This window comes from Lissotriton helveticus, chromosome 4_1, assembly GCF_964261635.1.
Source record: "Lissotriton helveticus chromosome 4_1, aLisHel1.1, whole genome shotgun sequence".
Classification (NCBI taxonomy): Eukaryota; Metazoa; Chordata; class Amphibia; order Caudata; family Salamandridae; genus Lissotriton; species Lissotriton helveticus.
Window position 1 is genome coordinate 1,167,331,744 of NC_136063.1, and position 19,655 is coordinate 1,167,351,398.

The window sequence follows — 19,655 nt, forward strand, 5'->3', positions numbered from 1 at the left end:
TTTGCCACTATTCTTAACTTAGGGCTTGTTAGGGTTAGCAGTATTGTATTGCATGTGTTTGGGCGGGGTTCTAGATTTTTATGACTGGGTGGGGTCTTAGAACACTTGTTGGAATGTCTAATTTTGATTGCAAGTGGTTTGAAGATAATCCATGGTGGGAAAGGGGGGTTTGGGCATACTTTCTGAGTGCGTTTTGGCACGATTTGAAATTAGGCCTCTGCGAGGTAGCAGCAGTGTTCTGCACGTTTTTGGGAGGGTAATGTGGGGTGTTCTAGATTTTGGGGATTGTCATCTCTGAAAGTGACAGTATAATTTTTGCACTACACAGCGTGCCTTATATATTTTTTTCTCTGAGGTGTCTTTAACACTTACTGTTGTGTTTTTCCATCATCAATTACAGGCAGGCTTTTACCCTGTGCCATCGATGTACTACTCAGGCTTACAATTAGCGATCCGCAAATCCGCATCAGGCAGGCAGTGGACAGTCAGTGTGTCTAGTCACCAAGATTGATCGACGGAGCATCCGATGGAATGAAGGAGTACCGCGAATAAGAGGAATGGCTGGATGCATCAACTTCACAAATTCAACGGGACAACTACAAAAAACAGTAACAGTATCCAAAATTCTCCTTATCTTTTAAATGATATTCTTGTGAACTTGAACTTACTTCTACAAGTGTGACTCTGTGCGTTTGTTTGATCTCTGCTTCAAATTCATCCCTCCAGCTATTTGATACGTCTTTGCTAGGTTTAACACTAATTTAATGTTCTAAGTGTTTATTCTCTGAGGGCAGAGAGGCAAGTGAAATTGCGTAATGACTGCAGCCCTGTACTGCCAACTTGTTCCTTCGTAGTTACTAGTAAGTTGCAGTAAGTAGTAGTACTACTTTTCAGTAAGCTAACCATCCATTTACTAAACAACTTCTGGCATGCAGTAGTGCAGTTCCTTTATGTCCCTTTAAAGGTTTATCGATATCTTCAAATCCAAAGATTTGTTTCTCTTCATTTGTTGTTTGACTGTCCATGCTGTGTTTTTTTTCCTCTCTACCAAACTTTCCCAAAAAACCCCATTCCCATCCAATTTTCAAACCCTAACCCTCTTCCCCCGGGCTGTTTGGTATTTCATTGAGGTGTGACTGATAACAACAATAAATTCCACACACTTGCTGGGGAAGATAAGGTCAAAGCAACCAGAAGTTCATGTGCCCCATCGTGGATTGATAATAAGAACATCCTCCTCCTACACGACGTGAACAATCTAATGCTTAATGCTTACCTTAAGTTGGCACTGCTTAGGCTACAATTTAGGGCACTGTTCTGTACTGTACTATCTATTGTACTGTTTCTAATGCTACGCTCAGGCCACTCAATGTTTAATTTCCTCTTTTTTTCATATGGTGATACTGCAAGTGTGTACCACTACTGCTACCAGCACAACAATGATATTGCATCCGTCGAGGATTCAAGTCAACAACCAACCTTAATCACCATTTGCAATGCAGCCAGCCCTGGGGCTACCCCGATTCTCAAACACGAATCACAGGTAAGATAAGCATTTTGGAGAGGTAGAATAATGGGCTAGGACTGGGAGGAGAGCAGAGATTGCCAGTACTACTAGTAAAGTACTAGTAGGGCTACTGAATTCACTAAATCGGTTACTGGCACTTTGGTACATTTCAGGACTAGATGTTTCATTCATGCTGGTAAGTTGGAAGAAACCAAACGTCCAGTAACCACCGCCCACCCCCACACAAAATAATATGAACGTGTATACTATGTTTTGGTATGAAAAATAATTATTAAGAAATATATTGAGGTAGTCAAAAATAAATTAACCCAACTCACCCCCTACCTAACCCCAACCAATGTCCAAAAGTCCAATAGTCCCCTTTCCCAAACACCCAATTCCCCCCCCCCAACAGTCTTTAAAAAAGGGGCAAGGGACAGTCACTTCCTCCGGTGGCGTAGTTTTTCAAGCTGTTGCTTCATGTCCCGCTGCTCTTTGCGGAGGTCCCGGAGCTGGCGCTGATGTTTTTCGCCCAACAGCTCCAGGTAGTCCACTCTTTTGCGTAGTCGGCGCACACGAACGATCCAGGATCTGGGGGGGCGCTGATGTTGTTGCTGCTGTGCGGCGGCAGCGGGAGGCTGTCAGGCCACGGCTCCGTTTGGCTGGAGGCTTCTGGCTGGTGGACCCGGGGGCAGTGGAGGAGGATGTAGATGTTGATGTTGTCTCCTCATGCTCCTGAGCCCACAACCCCCGATACTCGACACAAATAGCCTCCAGCTTACGGGCCCTGGCCCGGACAGCCATCTCCTTACTGGTGAGCTTTTTGGGAGTAGCATCAATGAAGAAAGAAAGAAAAATACTGTAGCCAATAGTCTTTAACATAAAGTCAAAATAATTCAACGGAAGGTTGACACTCAGTAACAGCAGCAAGTAGCAAACACAGTATAACATTTTGGCATGTATCTTTCCGCTGTCTTTGTAAGCCTGTGACACTGTGAGTTTCAGGAATTCCACTAGCAGCACTATAGGTGGACTCACTACTACATACATAGTCAGAGAGTACTAAAAAAAGGCCTTTTTTACTTTTTTTCTCTTGTTTTGCAACAGAAATACTGGTACGTGAACTTGTGGTAGCCACCATAATGGCAGCTCACTCAGCTTTAACCCAAGAAATACAGACACAGGCCATGATGATGCAAACTCACAGTACTTTAAGCAGTACATGCAGGTGGGGATTGGAATGTCTTACTTTTCTATTGGGGTGGCACTGCCACTGGCCATACTTCATCCACTCAGCTTCTGCTCTACTACATCATACACCCCTGCTATCGACGAGGAGGATAAAGAAGATAACATCCAGGCTTCCAAAGTACGTCTATGATTCTTCTTAATGTCTCAAATGTACCAAAATTTCTTTTTGTAAACAACCAATTAACACCCTTTTCATTATATTTTGGAAACCGCCATCTTCTTTCTTATGTTGAATTGCATTCAACAAAACCATTCTTTACAGTCATAAATAAATATTAAGACTCGCTCGTCCTTCGTTTCACCCTTCTTTAACTTTTCATTCTTCACATCCCTAAACTACATCTGATCTGATATGACGGCTTCACAATATAAATTTGCCAGCTGAGTTCAAGTGAAATAGAGGGGGCCATTGGTTACCAGAGAAATACCGCCGCTAATGCTATTACAAGTCAAGGTTGACTGTCTTTCCGTGATAGCCCAAAAAGTAGTTCTAAATTAGTAAATGTTCTTGACAGTACAGTGTACTTATACTAGTGTACTGTGTACTACTGTACAGTACATCATACACTCCTTTACGAGCCTACTCAAAAAAAATTCAATAAGTAAGGAGTATAATAACTTACCACCATCCGCCGCCACTGAGTCTTCCCCCCCCCAGCTCCTCCTGTTGGCGCCGCCGCATCCAGAGTGGACCCCTCTGCACTGCAGGCCCCCGCACTGATGGTCATCTGTGCCGCATCAGATGTTGTGACGTCTAGGAAAAACATGTCATATTTTCAGATGCCATACACAACCCCCTATTTTGTCTCGTAATGGAAGAAAATGTTACATAACACATTTTTTATTACAGGGATTGAAAAAAAGTAACGGTTTTGGGGAGGGTGTTAACCTTTTATATGCTTATTCCATTAAATGCTATACTTCTTCTTATGACAACTGATGAATGCTTGCTTAACGTGCACCATTTTTCTCATTACAGAAAGAAGATTCCATTGCCCTTCTGCCAGACGATTCACCAACTACTACTGAGTCACCACCAGCAGTACTTTAAGTACTTTAAAGAAGGTGGGGGCTCACGCACAGTTATTCTAATAATATCCTGTGTCTGTTAACTATTATTAAGTTTGAGTCATACTAATTTCATTCATGGGAATGTTGTTTAAACTTTAACGTCATCTTCATCCATCAGAATACTACGCTATTAAAAATAAAGAAATAATGTTTTCATTTCTCAATTGAAAATAAAACTTTAAAACTAACAAATACTGTGTGGTTTTTGTTCACGAGTGAGTGAGCGGAAAGGTTTGAACTACTGCACTTGCAGTCATGTTTCAGTAACTCGGATAGGCCGGGACTCAGAGGTAGTCTTCTTCTGTTCTTCTGGGTCGTAAATTCATTGGTCAGACATTCTAGATAGTAGGTCAGGGGAATGGGGGTTCAACTTCTGTTCGGACTGAGGTATGTCGAAAGTCGAACTGCACCTATCATCAACAATGTCTTATTTATTTTGTCCATACTTCTTTGTGTGCAGAATAGTCCCTGAATACTAGCGGTATGGGATGTGCTCCTCTCAAATCAAAAAGGCAACTGCTACCTTTTCCTTGGTGTAAACAATGACATTTTGTTGTTGGAAATTGTCAAAGTACTTACATTAAGAAGACTGGAATAGACAGCAAGGGCAACCCAGAGGACTGCACTCAGTGCCTACAGCTATTGCTGAATCAGAGTTTTGTTTCACATCGTTTGCCGAATGGGCAAGCTTAGCTACCTACACAGACCGACTCATAATTGTAAATAGTAGTAGCACAGAGAGTGACGGTAGAGGCAGGATAAGAATGTACAAAGTAGTCTACATTAGAAGAAGATCAAAGACTATTTTGTTAAACATAGAATTATTAGGAACCAGTTTGTAATGAATAGGAGCTGTAAAAGCTAGGGAAGTATAAGTATTAATATAACAATAGAACAACTTACTGGGGCCAGCAGAAGAGCCTGCAAGGGACTGAGCCTCTCCACCTTCTGCCACCGGAGTCTCTGTCGCCGGCGCCCCCTTTCCCCTGGGAGGTCCTGGTGATCATGAAATAATGAAACACAACATGGATGATTGTTTTTTGGGAAATATTTGATTTCTTTGTACTCAATCTGAAATTATGTTGGGGAAACAAATTAACATCAATTGCATCTGATCTGGTCAACTAGCAGGATAGTAGTACAGTATTGCAGGATTCGCAGACCATCTAATAGGAAAGTTATGTAATTCACTAACTACATCAACAACAAAAAGGTTCTACTACGACTGCCATCACTCAGCAGCACGCGACGTCGCGTGACAGACACAGTCCGTCATCATGATTGCAGACCACTAACAAATGTCCTATAACAAGTAAAAATTAATAAACTCAACGTATCAATCCACCACTATCTCATCAAAGTGGCAGCAGCAGGAGTACAAAGAAGGACTAGACTTGAGTCTACTGTCTCTAGCAATAGTTACGCAGTAATGCTCTCAAATGACTAAAAAGTTGCAAACAAGTAAGCATAGTAGCAACGCCAATAACCAGGCGAGCACCTGCAATGACAGAAGCTATTTAAACATTAATTTACCTGCAATGTAATCGAATCATCAGCATTCGTACTCTTCAGGAGAAAAATAGATTAGCAATATAACAGAGCAGAAGGAAAAAAAAGTAGTTATTAAATAGCTACTTACCAAGGCCAGGGATCTCCACACCAAGCAGGTCGACCATGTCATGCTCCCGGTCCAAGATGTCACTCCACCGGTGCGTCACTTGCTGGTAGGTGCGTCGGACCCAAGACTCCTTATACATGCGCCGGCACACCTTCTCCCACAGCTGGCGACGCTCCCGGAGGCAGTAACCGGAAGCAATCCGCCCACCTGCTGCCACGGTTTTAGGGAGGTGGACTTGCACAAACACCATCAAGGCAGCCACCTCCACCGCGGAGAAGATCTCCCTGGCCTGGACTTCCTCGCCCCTCAAACGCCCACAAGGGAGCCGGGTACGGGGTGCTGGGCCCTTCCCCTTCCCATTGTCGCCTCCCTTAGCCATGGTCCTGGGCACAAGAAGAAGGAAAGAAGAATAGGTGTGAAAAAAATAAGAGAGAGCGAAAGAAATAAAGTAGGTAATAAAGTAACAAAAAGTTAAAAAAAACACAAAATATAGATGTAGGAAATTGAAGAGAGAGATAATAAGCAAAAAAAGACAAAAAAAGTTCAGAAAAACATGGGATTACGAAGATGTGAGATGGATAGAAAGGTAGCATGCCCAAAACCATAGCAGTGAATGAAAAACAAGATGGCCGCGCCCGTAGGGGACCGTGTGGGTAAGTTGGCGCGATATTTTCCCCGAAGAGCACGCAAAAACGTCCATGAACACGAATTTTGGAATACTGAAAGCACATAGCAGGTGCAAAAGTTCAAGCTAATTTGTAATCATTCCCTGTAGTGCTTCCTGAGGGTTCCCTCCAGAGTTCAGTTGCCTGCTTGCAACTATTCTCTGACCCTGCTCTGACCCTCAAAGCAGGGTCAGAGAATAGTTACAAGTATGGCACAATGCTCCTGTAAAAAAAATAACTGCAACAGGAAGCACTTACAGCTAAGGAAGCAGGTGCCAGACTTGAAGCTCAAATTCAGTGACACATTAACCAACCCCAAATTAATTCATCTCAGTTGGGCAGGTGTGCTTTCCCCCCATAATCTACAGTGGTGAACCAGAGGGTGGCAGGGATGAACCAGAGGGTGGCAGGGATGAACCAGAGGGTGGCACTGGTGAACCAGAGGGTGCTGTGATGAACCAGAGGGTGGCAGTGATGAACCAGAGGGTGGCAGTGATGAACCAGAGGGTGCTGTGCCCATACACAACCGCATGGGTAACTTCGCCATGCAAGCGGCCCGCGAACACGCAAAAAGCCCCGCGAACACGCAAAAATGCCAGCGAACACGCAAAAAACAAAAAATTCGCAATTTCGCACAAATTTGCAATTTATGCGGATCGCGAATTTGCTTTCGCACGATTTCGCGGACCGCGATTTCACTGATTTCGCCCATACTTAACATTTAGTGTATAAAAGATTAAATAATAACAGAAGACATATGATTCATTTCATGCATAATAAACAAACAGCAATTGCTTTCATCAGAGCCAGACAGCCATTGCTGTCCACTGCATGCCATCTTCTCATTATCTATTACCTGTTCCACTTTTTGTCCGCATGTTGTTCTGAAAGTTAAGGCCCACAGGGCAGCCTCTCCTGTCAATTTCAGAAGTAACTGTCAGCAATCAGCATGTAGTCAATAATTCCAGTCCCACTTTAGGGGACTCATCTATGAAGACAAAGTTTCTTGATTCTGCGTAATCCAGCCACCTGCCTTGAGGGAAATGGATAGGGGCAGTCTGGAGGAGGAGGATAGAGGAGCATGATTGGGTTGTGAACTTGTGAACATCTGAATGCAGACTGCGTCACCTTCAAATCAATAAGGAAAATAGGATGAAGACAGTGCTGCTGATAGACTTGTTGTGATTAGGTGATTAGAGTTTTGTTGTGGTAAAAATTGCAAAACAAGGAAAGACACACAGGAATAAAAGTGAATAAGAACGAAAAAAAAGGAAGTCATTTTCAGGCCTCGGTGTCAGGGAAGTAGAGCTCGTCCTCAAACTCTGTGAATTGAGATGGGAGTATGTCAGCTAACAGAGAAGAACTTCCGTCATCTAAGTCGGTGTCCTCTTCTTCCTGCGTGGATTTACGTATTTTGTAATCTGGTGGTATGAAGTGCTGATTCATCTTGATCATTGTTAACCTCTCCACATTTTTAGGCGAGAGGCGGGACGTTTTTGAAGTGACAATGGTACCAGCAGCACTAAACACACATTCCGAAGACACGCTTGCGAGTGGGCAAGACAAATAATTTATAGCCAGCCTGCTGAGCAGTGGCCAGTGAGACCTTTTCCCATACCAATACACCAATGGGTCATGATCAATGTAGACCTCTGTTGGGTCATCCAGATAGGCCTGCACCATCCACTCAAGGGCCTCCCTGGGTGGTGCTCCACTTTTCGTACCATGTGTTTCCTTTGCATCAACACTGGAGCGAGCAAACCCTTGCCGAGTTATCCAATCCGCTTCCGACAATATTATGGCTAGACCTGGTGCAGGTGATGATGACGAGGATACTGTTGCTGCTGTCGGTACGGCTGTGAGGAAAAGTGACTGCCTTCGGCCACAGAAGTGGACCTTGACGCCGGATGGCCTGCTGCTTCAGTAGTATTTGTGGTGTTTCCTTCAATTTCCTGCCGCTCTTTTTCGAACTGAGTGGCTGACACAGCTAGCCAATGTTTGTACTTTGAAACATCTTCTTCATCAAAAGGAATGAATACTTTGCTGGTCAGTGCCTTTTTGTACCGTGGATCCAGAATAGTGGCACAAATATAATGTTGTTCTGAATGTATTTTTTTAAGCCTTTCATTTTCATTGACAAGTAGGCGGCTTAAAAAAATCTCCGCCAACCGATATGCGTCTTGTTTGTGAACATCAGCTTGGAACGTTGAAGAAACGCCTTTATTTGTTGCTCTAGCATGAACAACAATGGGATAGCTTTGCCCAAACTACAATCCTCCCTGCTGACTTCACGGGTGAAGACCTCACAAGGACGAAGCATGTCTGTCAGGCTTTAAACTAGGTCCCATTCCTCCGGCTCTAGCCTCATGTCTTTCATAGGAGCAGACCGTATGTTAATGCTATTGACATACTCATTGATTACCTTGTACTGCTCAAACAGATGTTCAAGCATGTAGAAGGTTGAGTTCCAACGTGTTGCCACCTCCTGGAGGAGTCCTTTGACTGGCACTCCACGGCTACGTTGAATGATCCTCATCTCCTTCCGGGCCTTAAAAGAATGGCTGAAATGTGTGCAGATTCTTCGGCAGGTGGTCAGTAACTTGCTGACTGTGTTTTCTCTTTTCAAGAAATCTTGCACAACAATGTTAATGCAGTGCGCCAAACACAGCACTCTGAAGTAGCTACCATCATTCATGGCCTTAACTATATTACTGCCATTATCCGTGGAAACATAACCAATCATGCGACTTCTTGGCACCAGCCATTTAGAGACCTTACTCTTAAACTCATCCAAAATGTTTAATGCAGTATGAAATTTCTCCATGGCTAACATGGCTACTGTTGCATGTTTCCAACTCGCTTGAAAAATTGTGGCAGGGTCAACACCTGTATTCATCTTTTCTCTAACCCCTGCAAAAGAGACCCAGTGTGCAGTGATGCACATGTAATCCACAGCTTGGCAACTGGTCCACATGTCTGTTGTCAGGTGGATAGTGTGAACAGCACTCCTCTGCAAAGCTGACCCAATCACTTACAGCGCATTTTCATGTAGTGCTGGAACCGCAACTCTAGCAAAATAGGACCGCTAGGAACCTTCCATTTAGGGCAGACTGTTGCCACAAATTCTAGAAAACCCGCCCCTTCCATGAAAGAAAAAGGGAGAAGGTCCAGCGCAAGCATTTTAGCCAGCTTTGGGTGGTTGCGTTCAAATGGCGCCTCAGACCAAAACATGCTTTTAATGGTGGTCTGGACCATTTTACATGATGATGATGATCCAGACTTCTTCAACCCAGTTAGGCTCATTGATGCACTTTTTCGCATTGGTGTCTCTCCCAGACTCTTACTGTGCCTCATAGATGTTTCTGGGGTAGAGGGTGTGGGCGCTACCACTAAAGTGCTGCTGCCAGGGGTAATGGGTGTACCAGAAAAAATGTCTGTCGCTTCTTCACCTCCCCCCTGCACGATCAGCCCCTCGTCATCATCAGATGCAATATCAATGGGTACAATTGGATTTCTTGTACTTTTGACTTCCCGGATCTTACTTAGGTGCGCCTCCCAAGGGATAGTGTGGTGTTTTTAGAGATGACCTCTCAGGCCTCCGGTATCATAGTTGGTACCAAGCTTACACTGGCTAACTACAGCTTTACAAATCGAACAAATGACTAGGTTTTCCGCCTTTTTGCTAACACTAAAAAAATCCCAAACTGGGGATTGGAGATGTCTGCTGGTGGTGGAGGTGCTACTTTCAATGCCAGATGAAGTGGAGGATGGGCGTGGCTGAATTTGACTCTGTTGTGCACTTACAGCACCACTACTTGAGGTAATGGAGGTTGAGCTGGATGGAGGTCCATGCCGGCCCTTCTGACGAGAAAATATGGAAGCTGTAGGTCGTGTTGGCGTAGTAGTTAACTGCATTGGTGGTGGTACCAGTGCCACGCCGGCCACATCACATTCAGCAGCAATTCGGGATAGGGTAAAAATGTCTGTCTGCTGCATACCCGCTGGGCCTGGAGTGATGACTGTGATGACTAGGTCATCGTCAGACTGTTCATCAGCAGCAGAATACAACACTTCTTGTTCGTCGTCATCACCCATAAGTAGAAGCCTTGCGGGAACTTTCCTTTTAGGCTTAGCTACCTTTGTCGGCTCATGGCGTGCCTCACTCTCAGACTGCATTGGTGGGTTCCAATCAACATCAAGATCATCAGAAGGAAGGGGGCTTGAAGAAGAACTTGTAATAGCCCTCCTTTACCTTTTTCTTGCTGGGGATCTGGAAGACAATGGATCATCATCAGGAGGAGTGGCTTCCTCGAATGATATCTCCGCTTCAATGTCGATTTCCTGATGTGCCCCTACTTCTGGGGGAACAAGCATTATGGGCAATTGTGCCGCTTCATGCGCCTCTAGTTGCACCTCTCCATGTGACTCTCCTTGCGCCTCTCCTTGCGCCTCTCCTTGTGCCTCTCCTTGTGCCTCCACTTCGCCTCCACTTGCGCCTCCACTTGCGCCTCTCCTTGTGCATGTACTTGCGCTTGTACTAGTTGCACCTGTGGTTGTCGTTGCGGCTGTGGTTGTTGAACACTCGTCAGATCATGAGTTACACTCTGCGGTGATTGGATGCTACTTTCTTGCGATGAGCCAACATCACTGATCGATGGTGATTGAACAATTGAAGTGGCTGTCTCTGAAAAACTCATGGTCTTGGACCTAACTTGGCGTGGTGGCACTGAGCACAATGACGCGGAGGTGCTGCTCCTAGCTTGGTCCTTGGCGGACCCCGCTGCTGCTGGCGTAGTTTTTTTCCCAGAAAAAATGTCTGTAGGCACACCACTCTCCTTGGTAAGTGGCGCCACTTGCTTCTTCTGCTCCTTCTTACTGGCAGTGGCACTGGCAACTTTCTTGGTGGAGGAGCTAGGGCCACTTTTCTTTGGGCCCATCTTCTTTAGATGTCAGAACAGCAGACTGCAGTTGCACGAGTTGCAGAGTTGTCTGTGGCCACACGTGACGTTGTGCAGCACACAACGCAGCAGGACTTCTTCCTGGCACTGATGATGAACGATCACTGATTTGTGGTTCTCTTGTGCACCTAAAATTAAAGAAAGCCAGCGAACATCAGTTGAATAATTGTTGCATATGTCGTGCTTCAATTAATATTTGCAACTAGGCATTTATTTTTACAACACACCCAAAAACGGAAAGACCCAAAATAAAAATTGCAATTCTAATAAAAAATGGATGTTTACATCAATAGAAGAGACACTCCACAGAAAGACTTGGCCCATGCACCACTGAGTACCCCTGGGCATAATGGATGAAAGCAAGGCAAACTGGGTGCAGGCCTGAGCACCCTGCCTGGCTTCAAAATGGCCCCTTTACCCCCACCACATGGCCAGGCCCTGCCTGTACCAGGCCTCAAAATGGCCTCCACCCACATGGCCAGGCCCCAACAACCCACCAAAAAGTCGGAAAAACACAAAAACACCCCAATCCAATGCCATCCATGCCCTCACTAATGTTTAAATTCAAGACGACCCACAGGAAGACTTGGCCCAGGCACCACTGAGTACCCCTGGGCATAATGGATGAAAGCAAGGCAAACTGGGTGCAGGCCTGAGCACACTGCCTGGGTTCCAAATGGCCCCTTGACCCCCACCACATGGCCAGGTCCTGCCTGTTCCAGGCCTCAAAATGGCCCCCACCCACATGGCCAAGCCCCAACAACGCATCAAAAAGTTGAATTACACACTAAAATCACCCCAATCCAATGCCATCCATGCCTTCAATGATGTTTAAATTCAAGACACCCCACAGAAAGACTAGGCCCATGCACCACTGAGTACCCCTGGGCATAATGGGTGAAAGCTAGGCAAAATGGGTGCAGGCCTGAGAACACTGCCTGCCTTCAAAATGGCCCCTTGCCCCCCAGCACATGGCCAGGCCCTGCCTGTACCAGCACCCAAAATGGCCCCCACCCACATGCCCAGTCCCCACCAACACCCCCAAAAATCGAAAAAACACATAAAAATCACCACAATCCCATGCCATCCATGCCCTCAATGATGTTTAAATTCATGACACCCCACAGAAAGACTTGGCCCATGCACCACTGAGTACCCCGGGGCATAATGGATGAAAGCAAGGTAAACTGGGTGCAGGCCTGAGCACACTGCCTAGCTTCAAAATGGCCCCTTGACCCCCACCACATGGCCAGGCCCTGCCTGTACCAGGCCTCAAAATGGCCCCCACCCACATGGCCAGGCCCCAACAACACCCCAAAAAGTCGAAAAACAAACAAAAATCACCCCAATACAATGCCATCCATGCCCTGAATGATGTTTAAACTCAAGACGCCCCACAGAAAGACTTGGTCCATGCACCGCTCAGTACCCCTGGGCCTACTGGCTAGTGTGGCTTTACAGGCACCCCAAAATAAAAAAATAAAAATCCACATATAACAGTGAGCTAAAATTCCATGACATAAATGAGATTTAAGTTCAACAAAACTCACAGAAACAGTTGTATCATGCACCCATGACTAACCCTGGGCCTACTGGATACTATGGCAATTTTTTTTTAAATTGTGAAAAAGTTTTAAAATTGTATTTGCAGCAACTGCAATGCCCCAAACAAACAACACCAACTTACTTGTAAAATCTCAAATCCAAAAGTGATCAAAACTCAGAGTCCAAAAAGTCCTCAAATACAAATATCCAGCAGCAGCCACAAAAAGTAATCCTTCCAGCTCCAGATCCAAATGAAAAGTGACCAGGACATGGACAAAGCACTGGGAGGAGCCTACTGAACAGGAACAGGAAGTTGGAGACTCTGGGGGACTTCCTTCCTCCCACCCCCCTCCTTACACCAAAAAGTGCAGCCAAATGTCAATACGAGGAGTTATGCTGATCAAAATCATCATTTTCAGAAGGTTTATGCTACCTGCGGTGGATTTCTTGTGCAGAATTTCAATTTTTACAAGTTTGGGAAAGCGAGCTGTTCATATCACCCGCCGGAAGTCAGCTGCGCGCCGCATCTACGTGTTCGCAATTGTTTACTCCCGCGATGCGAGATCGCGGGCCCTGATGACGCACTCCCGTTGTCAAACTCTCGCTGTGCAAGATGGTGGGCTGAGATGATGTACTAGCAGTAGAAAAACTCTCGCGCAATCACGCAGCAAGATCCAAAATGGCGCAGCACACGCAAACCGGGAGAAAAACAACTCAGAGAACTCAGAATCACGGTAAGTCAACGCAGCGCTCGCGATATTGTATTTTTCAAGTGCGACCAAGGAAAAAATACCCGCCAGCTTGCGAATTGCGGATTATTGGACACATTCGCGCGATTCAAGGACCGCGAAATTGCCAAAAATCCGCAAATTCCACGAGCGGAACGGATTTTACGCCCACGGTGAATGTTTGTAAAAGCATTTTTTAGGAGCAGGCAGTGGTCCCACGTTTCCACATGGTTGGGTATCAGGGTGAATAAGGCTATTAGTTACACTTTGAACGATGCGTAGTATACTTACGGACCTATGTCTCAGTTGTTGGATTCCTGACCAAATTCTAGTAGTAATTTTAATATTGTTAACCCTGAATTGTCATACTCTAATTTAGAATCTAATTTTAAATAGGCGACTAGAGTCTACTTTATGGGGCATCATTTACAAAATAAAGGCGATCATGACTCTCGTGAAGATCGTTGGACATATTTAAGGTATGCTATCATTCAACCATGATCTCTTAAGGCACTTATGGGGGACAGCTTTAAACTACTAATTACCCTCTGTTTAAAACGTTTGTAAATACCTAACTTCATCGTAGTAATCAGAGTTATGCAAAACAAACTTACTGTACTTAAAAATACATTTCGAAAGTGTGTGTAACAAATATCACTTATAAATCATGATAGTAGTTTTGGAAGTGATCACATGGTCGTGGATGTTCCTTGAATGACTCACTAACATTATTGTCGTGGGTTAAATCCTAATACTTTATAAATGAGATGTGTTAAGGCACTAAATGGTGCTATGTTTTCTATCCCTGAGGAAATCAAGGTGATGAAGTCTGATGAAACACCTACTGGCTAGAGAAGGTGTACTGAAGAAAGAGACTCAGAGAGTCATTGAGCATAGAAATAAAGGGCTCAAAAGAGAATGAACTGTTTGGACTTCTATTACTTTTCATAATGTCTTCACAAGAACTGGTTTCATTTGATTTGGGATTTTCTTAAACTCATGTAGCATTGGTGTGACTGCTTTTTTGCCTTGTTTGAGCACTCATTAGTTGATTGTAATTCACTTTGTGGGGCTGTGAGAAAAAGTTTGCACTAGCATTACTTTGGCCAAAATCCCAATTGTTAGGCAAAGTAAGATACTTAAGATTTTTAATGTTAAAACATAATGAATAATAGAAAAAGAGTAGGTCTACTAGTTTGTTAGAAATATCAGTTGAAAGATATACACTGAATATTGCTTTTAGACATCAGTGTTTACAAGCTTGATTTGAAATTTCTTATACACAGACACAGGTTAATCAGTTTACTATCACTGCAAATGAAAAATATACTTCCGCTATTTATCTAATAAGGAATGGATTTTGAGACGAGAGATGACATTAGACATCTTTCCTTAGTATTGTACCTACCTTTCCTTCAGACATTCCTAAATGTTTAATCATGGCCAGATAACACTATTTTAAAGTACTCTGAAAGTGGTAGCCCTGCTAAAAATGGATAGAACAGCAGAAATATTTAGAGATCCCAACAAAAGTCTGGACTGATATTATAGTTGGATAGCGCTCAGATAATCAACAGCCTGTCAGGTTACTGTCTGGCATATCTCTGCAAAATGCTTTTGCAATGCTGCAGGCTGATGCTACACACCACTGCACTTAATCTTTCTACTGATTACTGCGTTTGCAAAATTTTTTTACTTGTGCAATACAGACTACAATACCAGGCTGCAGAGCAGCATTTCTTTTACCAGTTTAGCCTTAAATGTTGAAAGGTTTTCTGCATAGTTATTGACATAATGTTCTTTATACATTTATAAATGACTGTCACTTTAGACCTTGGGAGTAACCCCAAAAAACTAGCCTTCGTTTGACAAATCTTTGCGAAATTCGCCCAAAAAAGTCTCTCCAGGTCAGCTCCTATCCTGAAAGTTTGGGGGTGATTCATCAAGCGGGGGCTGAGAAAAAAGGGGGGTCCCAAAAAGTGTTTTCCTCATGTTAATTTCCATAGGAAATTTTGCGACGAGCTACAGCCCGAACTGCTGAACGGAATCACCCCAAATTTAGCAGACAGGTAGAGTTTGGTTCAGAAAGCAACCTTGTTTTTTCAAATGTGTAAATCCATTCAGTAGTTTTTGAGAAATTCAAAAAATAAGAGTAAAAAAATCAATTTCCCAAATGAAACTGTGTGCAAGGCTACAGCCGAAACTACTGAATGGAATTAACCCAAATTTGGCAATAAGGTAGTGCTTGGATCAGAAAGCAAGCTTTTTTTAAATGGTGTAAATCCGTTCAGTAGTTGCTGAGAAATTAGAAAAATAAAAGTTTTGATATCTGGGCGGAGTGTAAGTCCAGAGCACCAGCTTCACTGTGATTGCCTGTCAAAACTCCAAACCAGGAAGTGTTGGGCGCCATCTTGTGACTCGGTAGAAGCAAGTCACCAGAAATTAGAGAAACAAAGATATAAAACAAGAGAAGGGGGCAGGAAAGAAACACCCTGATCCCCTAGACCTGCGTAGGGGGTCCCAGAAGGACACCAAGGGCCAAAAAAAGCATTAAAAAAAATTAATAATTTTGGCGCAATTCGCGCTGGGGTCATGATTTCCCACGTTTTATTTTAATGAGGCCCTTGGGTGGGCTAGGTCCCGGGGGCATTTCTTAAAAAATAATAGCGGGTTCTGCTGGGGCCCCGCAGGCTTTACTCATATTGGGATGGGGATTCAGTAGGCTGTAGAAATTATATTGGGAAAACAACAATGCACCGTATTGCGGCCTTCCTTTAATATAATAAGTAATAATGTTGACTTATAATGCAGTGTTCACTTTTATCAAGGATAGTGTCACTTTGTTACAGGAAACTTAATAATATGTGGGAGGGAATGTTCTGTATATGTGCGTGGAACAAAATTAATGATTAAATGGCTGAGGTGTTCCAACAACAAGCTTAATGTTCATTGGCTGCGAACCATTGAAAGTAGATGTGTTTCTAGCCATTCACTTCCCTTCCACAGAGTAGCAAGGATCTCTGATTGGCTCACATGTTCTAAGGAGGACCTTCCAGAGGTTAATGTTCATTGGTTGCAAACCATTGAGAGTAGAAGTGTTGCTAGCTATTCCTTTTTCCTCCGCGGAGTAGAAGGGACATCTGATTGGCTGGTGTGTTCTAAGGAGGAGCTTCCAGAGCTTAATGTTGATTGATTGCGTACTATTGGAAGAAGAAGTGTTGCCAGCCATTCACTTCCCCTACCTGGAGTAGGAGGGACATCTGATTGGCTGACGTGCTTTAAGGAGGACTTTCCCAAGCTTAAAGTTGATTTACTGTAAACGATTGAAAGTAGAAGTAGTCAGCAATTCCTTCCCCCTCCGCGGAGTATTAGGGACATCTCATTGGGCAACGAGTTCCATACAGGACCTTCCCAAACTTAATGTTCATTGGCTGTAAAGCATTAAAAGTAGAAGAGTTGACAGCCATTCCCTCCCCTTCTGCGGAACACCATGGACATTTTATTGACTAAAGTGTTCCAGTACAAGTTTGCTCCTTATGGGTGGGAACAGTTCGGTGTTGTCAGCCATTTTGTGACACACTTCAAAGGAGTACAGGAAAACAAAGTAGTAGAGGGGAGTGTAGGAACACTGTTAACTCTGTACAGTGGTCACAAGGTGGTGGACAGGGACTGTGAAGGTACATTTTGCGGGACCTTCCCAAGCTTAATGTTCATTGTCTATGAAGCATTAAAAGTAGAAGTGTTGACAGCCATTCCCTCACCTTCTGCAGAACATCATGGACATTTTATTGACTAAAGTGTTCAGAGTAGAAGCTTGCTCCTTATTCGGTGGGAACGGTTCACTGTTGTCAGCCATTTTGTGACGCGCTTCAAAGGAGTACGGGAAGACAAACTAGTAGAGGGGAGTGTAGGAACACTGTTAACACTGTGAAGTGGAAGAAGGAAAGAGAGAAGACCCCCTGTGTTCCAGGGAACAGGGTACTATAGACAATCAAAGTCAAAAGGCTATCCCTGGACTGATTCAAGGATGATAACACTCACTAGACTCTATTCTAGTCATATACCATTCACTCAGGACATCTCATGAATGTATTACTTGAATTACTTGTCAACTAAAATGTAACGTTCACAGTCTTTTATTAAAAATTAAAAGTTCTCAAAAGCAAGACGCAAAGGTTATTTTAAAATTTTCAGAGGGAGTGTTTCTCTGAAAGCAATTCACATTAAAACATCTCATACAAATGCAATAAAATATAATAAAACATTCAATAATGCATCAAATTAATACAATAGGTGTCTATATAAAGAGGAAAACACAAATACTCTAACCATTCATGAGATGTCCTGAGTGAATGGTATACGACTAGAATAGAGTCTAGTGAGTGTTATCGTCCTTGAATCAGTCCAGGGATAGCCTTTTGACTTAGAAACACTGTGAAGTGGACACAAGTTGGAGGACAGGGACTGTGAAGGTAATTTCTTTATATATTTTAGGGGCTATTTATATAATTTGCGTAGGGCCTACAAATCATGTTGGGAAAATAACAGTGTGTTGCGGTCTTCTTTTTATTAGGTCAGCGGGTGTGATTCTTCACAGGAGCAGTATTTACTTATAATGTGGTGGTTACTTTTCTGACAGGGAGTGCTACATCTTTGGAGCTAATATTATAATATGGAGGAGGGTGTTGAAAAAGAAAGTGTGCTGTTGCGGTCTTCATTTAAATAAGGTTCTGAGTAACCTACTTCTCGGCAGGAATGTTTCCTTATAATGTATAGGTATAGTGCGGTGCTTACTTCTGTCGCGGGTAGTGATATTTCATTGCAACTAAATAGTAGGTATGGTTGCGCTGCAAAAAATTAAGCCTCGGTTTGAAACAGTTTTTATTAAGCAATCACAAATATACTTTCTTAGGAAAGTATAGCTGTATATATTAGAGGGGTGACAAATAAAAACACAATTCATAAAATACCCCATAAGCGTGACCACAACCTCCTTTTTTTTGTCGCCTATAGTTTGTAAAAGTGTTGCCCCATATTCTTGTTAATGTAGAAGGGCATCAGTTACTTTTAGATAAAGTAGAAAAGAAGTGCTACAAAAACACTCCCGCACTACATCATCTCAGGTCAGAAGAACAATAACAAGTAAAAAACTGTTAAACATAAATTACGTCATATTACCTACTAATGTACGCTTCATCAAAACATAAAAAAAGCACTGTTTACAGTTTTTTTAAAGACTACTATTTTATAAAATATTAGCAGTGTTACAAACTGTGAAGTAGTAAGTTATCAACGGAAATAACTGTTGTGAATGTACGTCGCAGAGATAGATCTCCAACTCCTCTGAAGTACTATAAGTTCACAGTATTGAAATATACACTGTGATATAGTATTCCACAGGAGAAGAAGAATAAGGAGGACAATAAAAAAACAAAATTTTTACAATCTCTATTCTGTAGAAGTCAGGAAAGTTTTGTGGTAGTGCTTAGAGGTTGCTCTCTGCTCTGGTAACAGATCACGTAGTCCATTAGGACTATATAGAAAAGTAGTAATATATACTATACTATTTTTATATGCTCTATAGAGAGAACGAGAATAAGAACCACAACAAAGAAAAAGAGAAATAAGAAAATATAAATTAAGAAATGTAGGATTTACCAAAGGTATTCAGTAAAAAGTATCTATGTAAATATATTGTTTTAAACTGCAATTTCGAAAAATATTCTCACTAAAAATATCTGATCAAGTAAGTTGTAAAGGTCAGTAAGTTGTATTTGAGATGGTTTACTCATGGCGGCAACAAATCTCCAATTCATCTTGTGTGAAAATATATCACTCTAATACAATATAGAGAGTTTCACTGATACCACAAAAAAAGGAAAATAAAGTCCTAAACACAAAACAAGATCAATAATAAAATATTTTTCAGCGGTGAACATGTTCAAAGCTTTTTTTCTGGAACTTCAAAATCTTTTGTCTTCACGCCGAGGGCTCAGAAACTCCTCTCAGATCATAATGACTGTGAATCTTATAATATACAAATTCATTGTATATGATCAAAGGTGGTAACAGAGTAAGAAGGAGAAGCTGTTAACGTTACATATGAATCTTTAGTCTTCGCGTCGATGGGTCAACAACACCTCTGAGATCTGCTATACTTTGATTATTACAATGTACATAGTCACAGTATATGAACTCGAAGGAGCCAGAAAAGGAACACTCTTTCCTCTATTCTGGGTTTTTTCTCAATACCACCTGCTGACGTTACACATAAATGGCAAAAACAACCAATAGCACTTTTTTCGTAATACA